Source organism: Choloepus didactylus, chromosome 6 (assembly GCF_015220235.1).
Source record: "Choloepus didactylus isolate mChoDid1 chromosome 6, mChoDid1.pri, whole genome shotgun sequence".
NCBI classification, from domain to species: Eukaryota; Metazoa; Chordata; class Mammalia; order Pilosa; family Megalonychidae; genus Choloepus; species Choloepus didactylus.
The window spans coordinates 60,512,214-60,525,803 of NC_051312.1; the positions used below are offsets into that span (position 1 = coordinate 60,512,214).

The following is a 13,590-nucleotide window of genomic DNA, read 5'->3' on the forward strand; positions in this document are numbered from 1 at the left end:
TCCTATTTACAAATGGGTTCACACCCCCAGGATCAGGGGTTGGGACCTGAACATGCTTTTTGTGGGGTAAATGAATCAATCCCAAACACATGGAAAGGAATTTGGCTTTTAACCTGGAGATATTGACTATCCAGTGAAGGTTAAAAAAAAATTTACTGGGGTATTATTTACATACACTAATATATACATTTTAAGTGTACAGTGTGATTAATTTTGATGTCATTTTCATAAACTTTTGTCTAGCCCAAGCTCTCAAAGATTATCTCATTATTTCTTAGAAGTTTTAAAAATTTATCTTTTATATTTAGGCCCATGATTGATTTAGAGCTAGTTCTTGTGTATGATGTGAGATTTCCTTTATTTCCCATATGACTATTTAGTTATAAACACCATTTATCTGACAAATACACTAGTTTAAAACACTATCCTTTTCTCATTGAATTATTACATTGGCTCATTGTAAAAATTAACTGACCATAAGTGTGGGTCTATTTCTGGATTCTCTATTTGTTATATTGATCTGTATGTCCATCCTATACCAATACTATATTGTCTAGATTAATGCAATTTTTTTTAGTAAGTTTGGAAATCACAAACCATAAGGATTCCAATATGGTTCTTTCTCAAAATTGTTTTGGGTGCTCTAGATTTTTTGTATTCCATATAAACTTTAGAATAAACCTGTCAATTTCTAAAAAACTAGGATTTTGATTATGATGGCACTGAATTAATAGATGAAATTTGGAAGAAGGAACACCTTAACAATATTGAGTGTTCAATCCACAAAGTATTTCTCTCCGTTTATTTAAGTCTTGAATTTCAAATCTTTAGGAGTATTCTGTCATTTTGAATGCAAAGGTTTTTGCAAGTTTTGTTAATTTTATCCTTGAGATTTTATTGTAAATGGTACTGTGCTTTAAAATTTTCAAATCCAATTATTCATTGCTAGTGTGTAGAAATACAACTGATTTTGGTATTTTGATTTTGTATCCTAGACCTTGCAAAATTCATTTATTAGTTCTATAGCTTTTTGTAGATTCCTTAGAATTTTTCTATCTATGTGATCATGTTATCTGAAAATAACAATGGTCTTATTTCTTCCTTCCCAATCTGTATTTCTTTTACTTTTTTTGTTCCTAATTACTGCCCGGTTAAGACTTACATTACAATAGAATAGGAGTGGTGAGAGTGGACATCCTTGCCTTGTCCTAAACTTAGGGGGAAAGCAGCATTCAGTCTTTCTCCATGAAGTGTGATGCTGGCTCTGGAGTTCATGTGGATGCCTTTTTATCAGGTTGAGGAAATTCTAGAGTTTCTAGTTTGCTTTGAGTATTTATCATGAGTGGATGTTGAATTTTGTCAAACATGTTTCCTGCATCCACTTATGTGACCATGTGGTTTTTCTTTAGATTGTTAAAATGATGGGTTACATTAAATTATTTTAAAATATTGAATCAGCCTTGCATTCCTAGAATAAAGCCCACTTGGTCATGATGTATTCTTCTTATATATTGATAGATTCAATTTGCTAATACTTTGTTGAAAGTTTTTGTATCTATATTCATGAGGGACACTGATCTCTGGCTTAATTTTCTTTTACTATCTTAGTCTAGTTTGGGTATTGAGGTAATACTGGCCTCATAAAATTAGTTCCCTTCTCTTCTATTTTCTGGAAGAGACTGCAAGATTGGTGGTCTTTAAGTGGTTGGGAGAATTTGACAGTGAAGCAGTCTGGGCCGGGAGATTTATTCTTTGGAAGGCTTTTAAGACGCTGGCTTCCTGTTTTGTAAATAAAGTTTAATTGGAACACAGCAATGCCCATTCATTTACCTACTGTCTGAGTTTTCAGTGTCTGCAGGTCCCCACTGTTGCCAGTGTTGCTGTGGCCACCACTCTGGGATTATCTGGGAGATGGGATATGAGAGGATATAGAAAAGAAAAAAATAGTAAAAAAGAAAAATGGGGACTTCCCCTACTTTGGGAATTATGAGCCTCCCTTCCTTACTGGAGCTAGAATTTGAGTATTCTTCCTGGACCTCTTTCTGTCTGTGCTGATGCCCACTTCGGGGTTTTGGGCAATCTGGAGTCCAGGTTGGGGGATACTGAAGGAAAAAAAAATTATAAGCTCACCACCAGTTTGGTGGTGCCTTGAATTCCTGTCTTTTTCACAAAATCTAGCTGCTATTATTTACTAATTTTTTGTTTTGTTTTTAATTAGAGAAGTTGTAAAATCATGCATAAAATACAGGTTCCCATATACCACCCCATTATTGAAACACCTCGCATTAGTGTGGTACATTTGTTGCAATTCACGCAAGGATTTTTTGTAACTGTATGAGTAACTATAGTCCATCATTTTTAATAGAGTCCTATGTTTTTTAAACAATTTTATCCTAGTAACATATACAACCTTAAATTTCCCCTTTAAACCACATTCATGTATTTAATTCAATGTGGTTAATTACTTTCACAATGTTGTGTTACCATCACCACCCTCATAACTAAACTTTATGATAAATTTAAAAAATTTTAAATTTTAATGTTAATAAGTGTGTATCAATATTTTCATTCAAGGTAAGATTTTGGGGGCTTTGCATACCACCTCCCCTATCTTGAGGTCATAAAAATATTTTCCTAAAATTTTTAAATAGATTTTACAAATCATTAATGGCTGTGACTTACAGTTTGAAGAACACTAAACTTCATTATAATAGCATTATAAGTCTTTAGTAGGTTTTTAAAATAGTAGCCATTCTAGTGGGTATGAAATGGTATCTCACTGTGGTTCTGAACTGCATTTTCCTAATAGCTAATTATACTGACCATCTTTTCATGTGCTTTTGGGCTATTTGTATATCTTTTTCCTGGAGAAGTATCTATTCAAGTCTTCTGTCCATTTTTAAATTGGGTTGTTTGTTTTTTTTTGTTGTAGAGCTGAAGGATTTCTTTATATAATCTGGATATTAAACCCTTATCAGATATGTGGTTTCTAAATATTTTCTCCCATTGTGTAGGCTGTTGTTTTATAAAGTCCTTTGAGGCACAAAAGCTTTTAATTTTGAGGCCCCATTTATCTATCTTTTTCTTTTTTTGCTTGTGCTTTGGTTGTAAAGTCTAAGAAACCATTGCCTAACACAAGGCCCTGAAGATGCTTCCCTACATTTTCTTCAAGGAGTTTTATAGCTCTGGCTCTTATATTTAGGTCTTTGATCCATTTTGAGTGAATTTTTTAAGGTATGGGGTCTACCTTCATTCTTTTGCATATGGAGATCCAGTTTTCTCAGCACCATTTGTGGAAAAGTCTATTTTTTCCAAATTGAGTGGTATCTGCTCCCTTGTCAAAAAGCAGTTGGTCACTGACTCTTAAAGACGATTGTAGGGCAATGTAGATTACAAGGGTGACAGTGTGATTGTGAAAGCCTTGTGGTTCACCCTCCCTTTAACCACTATACGGATGGTGAGTAGAAAAATGGGGACAAAAACCGGGTGAAAAATAGGGTGGGTGGGGGGATGATTTGGGTGTTCTTTTTTACTTTTGTTTTTTATTCTTGCTTTTCCTGTTATAAGGAAAATGTTCAAAAAATAGATCAGGGTGATGAATGAACAGCTATATGATGGTACTGTGAACAGTTTATTGTACACCACGGATGACTGTATGATATGTGAATATATCTCAATAAAACTGAATTGAAGAAAAAAAAAAAGCTCTGCTAGACCATTAAAAAAATAAAAAAACAGTTGGCCATAACTGTGAGGGTTAATTTCGGAAACCTCAAGTCTGATTCCATTGTTCTATATATCTGTACTTGTGCCAGTACCATGCTGTTTTGACCACTATAATTTTGTACCAGGATTTAAAGTCAGGAAGTATGAGTCCTCCAACTTCATTCTTCTTTTTCAAGATGGTTTTGGCAATTCAGGGTGCCTTAACCTTCCATATAAATTTAATAATTGGCTTTTCCATTTATGCAAAGGAAGTTGGAATTTTGATTGGGATTGCTTTGAATCTATATATCAATCTGTGTAGAATTGACATCTTAACAATATTTAGTCCTCCAATTCATGAGCATGAATGTACTTCCATTTATTTAGGTCTTCTTTATTTTTTTTATAGTTTTTCTGCATATAAATCCTTGACATCATTGGTTACAGTTATTCCTGGATATCAGATTCTTTTAATTGCTATTGTAAATGGAATTTTTTTCTTGATTTTCTCCTCAGATTGCTAATTACTAATGTATAGAAACACTACTGATTTTTGTATGTTGATCTTGTACCCTGCCACTTTACTGAATTCATTTATTAGCTCTAGGAGCTTTTTTGTGGATTTTTCAGGATTTTCTGATTATAGGATCATGTTATCTGCAAATAGGGAAAGTTTTACTTTTTCCTTTACAATATGGATGCCTTTTATTTCATTTTCTTGCCTAATTGCTTTGGCTAGAACTTCCGGTACAATGCTGAATAACAGTGGGCATCCTTGTCTTGTTCCTGATTTTACAGGGAAAATTTTTAGTCCTTCACCATTGAGTAGGCTATTAGCTATGGGTTTTTCATATATACCCTTTATCATGATGAGGAAGTTTCTTTCTATTCCTAGTGTTTTAAGTGTTTTTATCAAGAAGGGGTGCTGGATTTTGTCAAATACCTGTTCTGTATCAGTTGAGATGATCACGGGGTTTTCTACCCTTCATTCTGTTAGTGTGGTATATTACATTAATTGATTTTGTTATGTTGACCCACCCTTGGACACCAGGGAGAAATCCCACTTGATCATGGTACATAATTATTTTAATGTGCTGTTGGATTTGGTTTGCTAGCATTTTGTTTGGGATTTTTGTATCTGTGTTCTTAACAGATATTGGGAGAGGCGGGGCAAGATGGCGGACTGGTGAGCTGTATGTTTTAGTTACTCCTCCAGGAAAGTAGGTAGAAAGCCAGGAACTGCGTGGACTGGACACCACAGAGCAATCTGACTTTGGGCATACTTCATACAACACTCATGAAAATGTGGAACTGCTGAGATCAGCGAAATCTGTAAGTTTTTGTGGCCAGGGGACCTGCACCCCTCCCTGCCAGGCTCAGTCCCGTGGGAGGAGGGGCTGTCAGCTCCGGGAAGCAGAAGGGAGAACTGCAGTGGCAGCCCTTATCAGAAACTCATTCTACTGATCCAAACTCCAACCACAGATAGACTGAGACCAGACACCAGAGAATCTGAGAGCAGCCAGCCCAGCAGAGAGGAGACAGGCATAGAAAAAAACAACACGAAAAACTCCAAAATAAAAGCAGAGGATTTTTGGAGTTCTGGTGAACATAGAAAGGGGAAGGGCAGAGCTCAGGCCCTGAGGCTCATATGCAAATCCCGAAGAAAAGCTGATCTCTCTGCCCTGTGGACCTTTCCTTAATGGCCCTAATTGCTTTGTCTCTTAGCATTTCAATAGCCCATTAGATCTCTGAGGAGGGCCCTTTTTTTTAATCCTTTTTTCTTTTTCTAAAACAATTACTCTAAGAAGCCCAATACAGAAAGCTTCAAAGACTTGCAATTTGGGCAGGTCAAGACAAGAGCAGAACTAAGAGAGCTCTGAGAGAAAAGGCAATAATCCAGTGGCTGAGAAAATTCACTAAACACCACAACTTCCGAAGAAAAGGGGGGTGTCCGCTCACAGCCAGCATCCTGGTGGACAGGAAACACTCCTGCCCATCGCCAGCCCCATAGCCCAGAGCTGCCCCAGACAACCCAGTGTGACGGAAGCGCTTCAAATAACAGGCACACACCACAAAACTGGGCGTGGACATTAGCCTTCCCTGCAACCTCAGCTGATTGTCCCAGAGTTGGGAAGGTGGAGCAGTGTGAATTAACAAAGCCCCATTCACTCATCATTTCAGCAGACTGGGAGCCTCCCTACACAGCCCAGCAGCCCAGAACTGCCCTGGGGGGACGGCACTCACCTGTGACATAGAGAGGACCCGGGGTGCACAGCCTGGAAGAGGGGCCCATTTGCAAGTCTCAGGAGCCATACGCCAATACCAAGGACTTGTGGGTCAGTGGCAGAGACAAACTGTGGCAGGACTGAACTGAAGGATTAGACTATTGCAGCAGCTTTAAAACTCTAGGATCACCAGGGAGATTTGATTCTTAGAGCCACCCCCCCTCCCTGACTGCCCAGAAACACACCCCATATACAGGGCAGGCAACACCAACTACACACGCAAGCTTAGTACACCAATTGGACCCCACAAGACTCACTCCCCCACTCACCAAAAAGGCTAAGCAGGGGAGAACTGGCTTGTGGAGAACAGGTGGCTCGTGGACGCCACCTGCTGGTTAGTTAGAGAAAGTGTACTCCACGAAGCTGTAGATCTGATAAATTAGAGATAAGGACTTCAATTGGTCTACAAATCCTAAAAGAACCCTATCAAGTTCAGCAAATGCCAAGAGGCCAAAAACAACAGAAAATTATAAAGCATATGAAAAAACCAGACGATATGGATAACCCAAGCCCAAGCACCCAAATCAAAAGCTCAGAAGAGACACAGCACCTAGAGCAGCTACTCAAAGAACTAAAGATGAACAATGAAACCATAGTACGGGATACAAAGGATATCAAGAAGACCCTAGAAGAGCATAAAGAAGACATTGCAAGACTACATAAAAAAATGGATCTTATGGAAATTAAAGAAACTGTTCACCAAATTAAAAAGATTCTGGACACTCATAGTACAAGACTAGAGGAAGTTGAACGACGAATCAGTGACCTGGAAGATGACAGAATGGAAAATGAAAGCATAAAAGAAAGAATGGGGAAAAAAATTGAAAAAATCGAAACGGACCTCAGGGATATGATAGATAATATGAAACGTCCGAATATAAGACTCATTGGTGTTCCAGAAGGGGAAGAAAAGGGTAAAGGTCTAGGAAGAGTATTCAAAGAAATTGTTGGGGAAAACTTCCCAAATCTTCTAAACAACATAAATACACAAATCATAAATGCTCAGCGAACTCCAAATAGAATAAATCCAAATAAACCAACTCCGAGACATATTCTGATCACACGGTCAAACACAGAAGAGAAGGAGCAAGTTCTGAAAGCAGCAAGAGAAAAGCAATTCACCACATACAAAGGAAACAGCATAAGACTAAGTAGTGACTACTCAGCAGCCACCATGGAGGCAAGAAGGCAGTGGCACGATATATTTAAAATTCTGAGTGAGAAAAATTTCCAGCCAAGAATACTTTATCCAGCAAAGCTCTCCTTCAAATTTGAGGGAGAGCTTAAATTTTTCACAGACAAACAAATGCTGAGAGAATTTGCTAACAAGAGACCTGCCCTACTGGAGATACTAAAGGGAGCCCTACACACAGAGAAACAAAGAAAGGACAGAGACACTTGGAGAAAGGTTCAGTACTAAAGAGATTCGGTATGGGTACAATAAAGGATATTAATAGAGAGAGGGGAAAAATATGGCAAACATAAACCAAAGGATAAGATGGCCGATTCAAGAAATGCCTTCACGGTTATAACGTTGAATGTAAATGGATTAAACTCCCCAATTAAAAGATATAGATTCGCAGAATGGATCAAAAAAAATGAACCATCCATATGTTGCATACAAGAGACTCATCTTAGACACAGGGACACAAAGAAACTGAAAGTGAAAGGATGGAAAAAAATATTTCATGCAAGCTACAGCCAAAAGAAAGCAGGTGTAGCAATATTAATCTCAGATAAAATAGACTTTAAATGCAGGGATGTTTTGAGAGACAAAGAAGGCCACTACATACTAATCAAAGGGGCAATTCAACAAGAAGAAATAACAATCGTAAATGTCTATGCACCCAATCAAGGTGCCACAAAATACATGAGAGAAACACTGGCAAAACTAAAGGAAGCAATTGCTGTTTCCACAATAATTGTGGGAGACTTCAACACATCACTCTCTCCTATAGACAGATCAACCAGACAGAAGACCAATAAGGAAATTGAAAACCTAAACAATCTGATAAATGAATTAGATTTAACAGACATATACAGGACATTACATCCCAAATCACCAGGATACACATACTTTTCTAGTGCTCATGGAACTTTCTCCACAATAGATCAAATAAATTTAAAAAGATTGAAATTATTCAAAGCACATTCTCTGACCACAATGGAATACAATTAGAAGTCAATAACCATCAGAGACTTAGAAAATTCACAAATACCTGGAGGTTAAACAACACACTCCTAAACAATCAGTGGGTTAACGAAGAAATAGCAAGAGAAATTGCTAAATATATAGAGACGAATGAAAATGAGAACACAGCATACCAAAACCTATGGGATGCAGCAAAAGCAGTGCTAAGGGGGAAATTTATAGCACTAAACGCATATATTAAAAAGGAAGAAATCAAAAAAAAAAAAGCCAAAATCAAAGAACTAAGGGATCAACTGAAGAAGCTAGAAAATGAACAGCAAACCAATCCTAAACCAAGTAGAAGAAAAGAAATAACAAGGATTAAAGCAGAAATAAATGACATAGAGAACAAAAAAACAATAGAGAGGATAAATATCACCAAAAGTTGGTTCTTTGAGAAGATCAACAAGATTGACAAGCCCCTAGCTAGACTGACAAAATCAAAAAGAGAGAAGACCCATATAAACAAAATAATGAATGAAAAAGGTGACATAACTGCACATCCTGAACAAATTAAAAAAATTATAAGAGGATATTATGAACAACTGTACGGCAACAAACTGGATAATGTAGAAGAAATGGACAATTTCCTGGAAACATATGAACAACCTAGACTGACCAGAGAAGAAATAGAAGACCTCAACCAACCCATCACAAGCAAAGAGATCCAATCAGTCATCAGAAATCTTCCCACAAATAAATGCCCAGAGCCAGACGGCTTCACAGGGGAATTCTACCAAAGTTTCCAGAAACAACTGACACCAAACTTACTCAAACTCTTTCAAAACATTGAAGAAAATGGAACACTACCTAACTCATTTTATGAAGCTAACATCAATCTAATACCAAAACCAGGCAAAGATGCTACAAAAAAGGAAAACTACCAGCCAATCTCCCTGATGAATATAGATGCAAAAATCCTCAACAAAATACTTGCAAATCGAATCCAAAGACACATTAAAAAAATCATACACCATGACCAAGTGGGGTTCATTCCAGGCATGCAAGGATGGTTCAACATAAGAAAATGAATCAATGTATTACAACACATTAACAAGTCAAAAGGGAAAAATCAATTGATCATCTCAATAGATGCTGAAAAAGCATTTGACAAAATCCAACATCCGTTTTTGATAAAAACACTTCAAAAGGTAGGAATTGAAGGAAACTTCCTCAACATGATAAAGAGCATATATGAAAAACCCACAGCCAGCATAGTACTCAATGGTGAGAGACTGAAAGCCTTTCCTCTAAGATCAGGAACAAGACAAGGATGCCCGCTGTCACCACTGTTATTCAACATTGTGCTGGAAGTGCTAGCCAGGGCAATCCGGCAAGACAAAGAAATAAAAGGCATCCAAATTGGAAAAGAAGAAGTAAAACTGTCCTTGTTTGCAGATGATATGATCTTATATCTAGAAAACCCTGAGAAATCAACGATACACCTACTAGAGCTAATAAACAAATTTAGCAAAGTAGCGGGATACAAGATTAATGCACATAAGTCAGTAATGTTTCTATATGCTAGAAATGAACAAACTGAAGAGACACTCAAGAAAAAGATACCATTTTCAATAGCAACTAAAAAAATCAAGTACCTAGGAATAAACTTAACCAAAGATGTAAAAGACCTATACAAAGAAAACTACATAACTCTACTAAAAGAAATAGAAGGGGACCTTAAAAGATGGAAAAATATTCCATGTTCATGGATAGGAAGACTAAATGTCATTAAGATGTCAATTCTACCCAAACTCATCTACAGATTCAATGCAATCCCAATCAAAATTCCAACAACCTACTTTGCAGACTTGGAAAAGCTAGTTATCAAATTTATTTGGAAAGGGAAGATGCCTCGAATTGCTAAAGACACTCTAAAAAAGAAAAACGAAGTGGGAGGACTTACACTCCCTGACTTTGAAGCTTATTATAAAGCCACAGTTGCCAAAACAGCATGGTATTGGCACAAAGATAGACATATAGATCAATGGAATCGAATTGAGAATTCAGAGATAGACCCTCAGATCTATGGCTGACTGATCTTTGATAAGGCCCCCAAAGTCACTGAACTGAGCCATAATGGTCTTTTCAACAAATGGGGCTGGGAGAGTTGGATATCCATATCCAAAAGAATGAAAGAGGACCCCTACCTCACCCCCTACACAAAAATTAACTCAAAATGGACCAAAGATCTCAATATAAAAGAAAGTACCATAAAACTCCTAGAAGATAATGTAGGAAAACATCTTCAAGACCTTGTATTAGGCGGCCACTTCCTAGACTTTACACCCAAAGCACAAGCAACAAAAGAGAAAATAGATAAATGGGAACTCCTCAAGCTTAGAAGTTTCTGCACCTCAAAGGAATTTCTCAAAAAGGTAAAGAGGCAGCCAACTCAATGGGAAAAAATTTTTGGAAACCATGTATCTGACAAAAGACTGATATCTTGCATATACAAAGAAATCCTACAACTCAATGACAATAGTACAGACAGCCCAATTACAAAATGGGCAAAAGATATGAAAAGACAGTTCTCTGAAGAGGAAATACAAATGGCCAAGAAACACAGGAAAAAATGCTCAGCTTCACTAGCTATTAGAGAGATGCAAATTAAGACCACAATGAGATACCATCTAACACCGGTTAGAATGGCTGCCATTAAACAAACAGGAAACTACAAATGCTGGAGGGGATGTGGAGAAATTGGAACTCTTATTCATTGTTGGTGGGACTGTATAATGGTTCAGCCACTCTGGAAGTCAGTCTGGCAGTTCCTTAGAAAACTAGATATAGAGTTGCCCCTCGATCCAGCAATTGCACTTCTTGGTATATACCCGGAAGACCGGAAAGCAGTGACACGAACAGATATCTGCATGCCAATGTTCATAGCAGCATTATCCACAATTGCCAAGAGATGGAAACAACCCAAATGTCCTTCAACAGATGAGTGGATAAATAAAATGTGGTATATACACACGATGGAATAGTACGTGGCAGTAAGAAGGAATGATCTCGCGAAACATATGACAACATGGATGAACCTTGAAGACATAATGCTGAGCGAAATAAGTCAGGCACAAAAAGAGAAATATTATATGCTACCACTAATGTGAACTTTGAAAAATGTAAAACAAATGGTTTATAATGTAGAATGTAGGGGAACTAGCAATAGAGAGCAATTAAAGAAGGGGGAACAATAATCCAAGAAGAACAGATAAGCTATTTAACGTTCTGGGGATGCCCAGGAATGACTATGGTCTGTTAATTTCTAATGGATATAGTAGGAACAAGTTCACAGAAATGTTGCTATATTAGGTAACTTTCTTGGGGTAAAGTAGGAACATGTTGGAAGTTAAGCAGTTATCTTAGGTTAGTTGTCTTTTTCTTACTCCTTGTTATGGTCTCTTTGAAATGTTCTTTTATTGTATGTTTGTTTTCTTTTTAACTTTTTTTTCATACAGTTGATTTAAAAAAGAAGGGAAAGTTAAAAAAAAAAAAAAAAAAAGAAAAACAAGGAAAAAAAAGATGTAGTGCCCCCTTGAGGAGCCTGTGGAGAATGCAGGGGTATTGGCCTACCCCAGCTCGATGGTTGCTAACATGACCACAGACATAGGGGACTGGTGGTTTGATGGGTTGAGCCCTCTACCACAGGTTTTACCCTTGGGAAGACGGTTGCTGCAAAGGAGAGGCTAGGCCTCCCTATGGTTGTGCCTAAGAGCCTCCTCCTGAATGCCTCTTTGTTGCTCAGATGTGGCCCTCTCTCTCTGGCTAAGCCAACTTGAAAGGTGAAATCACTGCCCTCCCCCCTACGTGGGATCAGACACCCAGGGGAGTGAATCTCCCTGGCAACGTGGAATATGACTCCCGGGGAGGAATGTAGACCTGGCATCATGGGACGGAAAACATCTTCTTGACCAAAAGGGGGATGTGAAAGGAAATGAAATAAGCTTCAGTAGCAGAGAGATTCCAAAAGGAGCTGAGAGGTCACTCTGGTGGGCACTCTTACGCACACTTTAGACAACCCTTTTTAGGTTCTAAAGAATTGGGGTAGCTGGTGGATACCTGAAACTATCAAACTATAACCCAGAACCCATGAATCTCGAAGACAGCTGTATAAAAATGTAGCTTATGAGGGGTGACAATGTGATTTGGAAAGCCAAAAGGACCACACTCCACTTTGTCTAGTTTATGGATGGATGAGTAGAAAAATAGGGGAAGGAAACAAACAGACAAAGGTACCCAGTGTTCTTTTTTACTTCAATTGCTCTTTTTCACTCTAATTATTATTCTTGTTATTTTTGTGTGTGTGCTAATGAAGGTGTCAGGGATTGATTTAGGGGATGAATGTACAACTATGTAATAGTACTGTGAACAATCAAAAGTACGATTTGTTTTGTATGACTGCGTGGTATGTGAGTATATCTCAATAAAATGAAGATTAAAAAAAAAAAACAGATATTGGAATGCAATTTTCTTTTCTTGTGTTATCTTTATCCGACTTTCATAGGAGGGTGATAATGGCCTCACAGAATTAGGTAGGGAGTATTCCCTTCTCTTTAATTTTTTGTAAGAGTTTGAGCAGGATTGATGTTTATTCTTTGAATGTATGGTAAAATGCCCCTGTTGAAGCCATCTGGTCCTGCGCTTTTCTTTTTTGGGAGGTTTTTGATTATGGATTCAATCTCTTTACTAGTTATTGGTTTATTGAGATCTTCTATTTCTTCCTGAGTCAGTGTAATTTGTGTTATTAGGTAATTTGTGTCTAGGAATTTGTCTAGTTATCTAATTTGGCATAGAGTTGTACATAGAATTCTCTTATGGTCCTTTTTATTTCAGTGGGGTCTGCAGTCAATATCCCTCTTTTCATATCCGATTTTAGTTATTTGTGTCCCCTCTCTTTTTTCTTTGTTAGTTTAGCTAAAAGTTGGTCTGTCTTATTGATCTTTCCAAAGAAACTACTTTTAGTTTAGTTATTTTATATATTTTTACATTCTCTATTTCATCTCAATTTTTGTTATTTCTTTCTTTCTGCTTGCTGTAGGCTTAGTTTAGCTTCTTTGTCTAGTTCTTTCAGCTTTGATGTTAGGTCTCTGATTTGAAATCTTTCTTCTTTTGTAATGTGAATATTTAGAGCTGTAAATTTCCCTCTCAGCATTGCCTTTGCTGCATCCAATAAATTCCACCTTGAACAGGGCCTGAAACCCACAAAGGGAGCACTGAGCAGCTCCAATTTGCCCTGGGTAGGGGATGAGGGAGTGGCCAGGAAGGGCACCAAGAGGTTCTTCCACAGCTCCCCAAAGCTGCACTCTCTTGAACCTACCCAGCAAGTGCAGCCCTTCAACTGTACTCCACAGCTCTGAAGAAGCTTAATGTCTTTAGGTCTCCTCTGCTGCCTTTGTCCGGGGTGGG

The 13,590-nt window shown here is 37.7% G+C and overlaps 1 protein-coding gene across 3 annotated transcripts in view; it reads right to left on the reverse strand.

Moving 5' to 3' along the window:
• The window catches only part of PRMT3 (protein arginine methyltransferase 3), a 186,414-nt gene that overhangs the window by 12,262 nt on the left and 160,562 nt on the right, over positions 1 to 13,590 (reverse strand). The window lies entirely within an intron of this gene.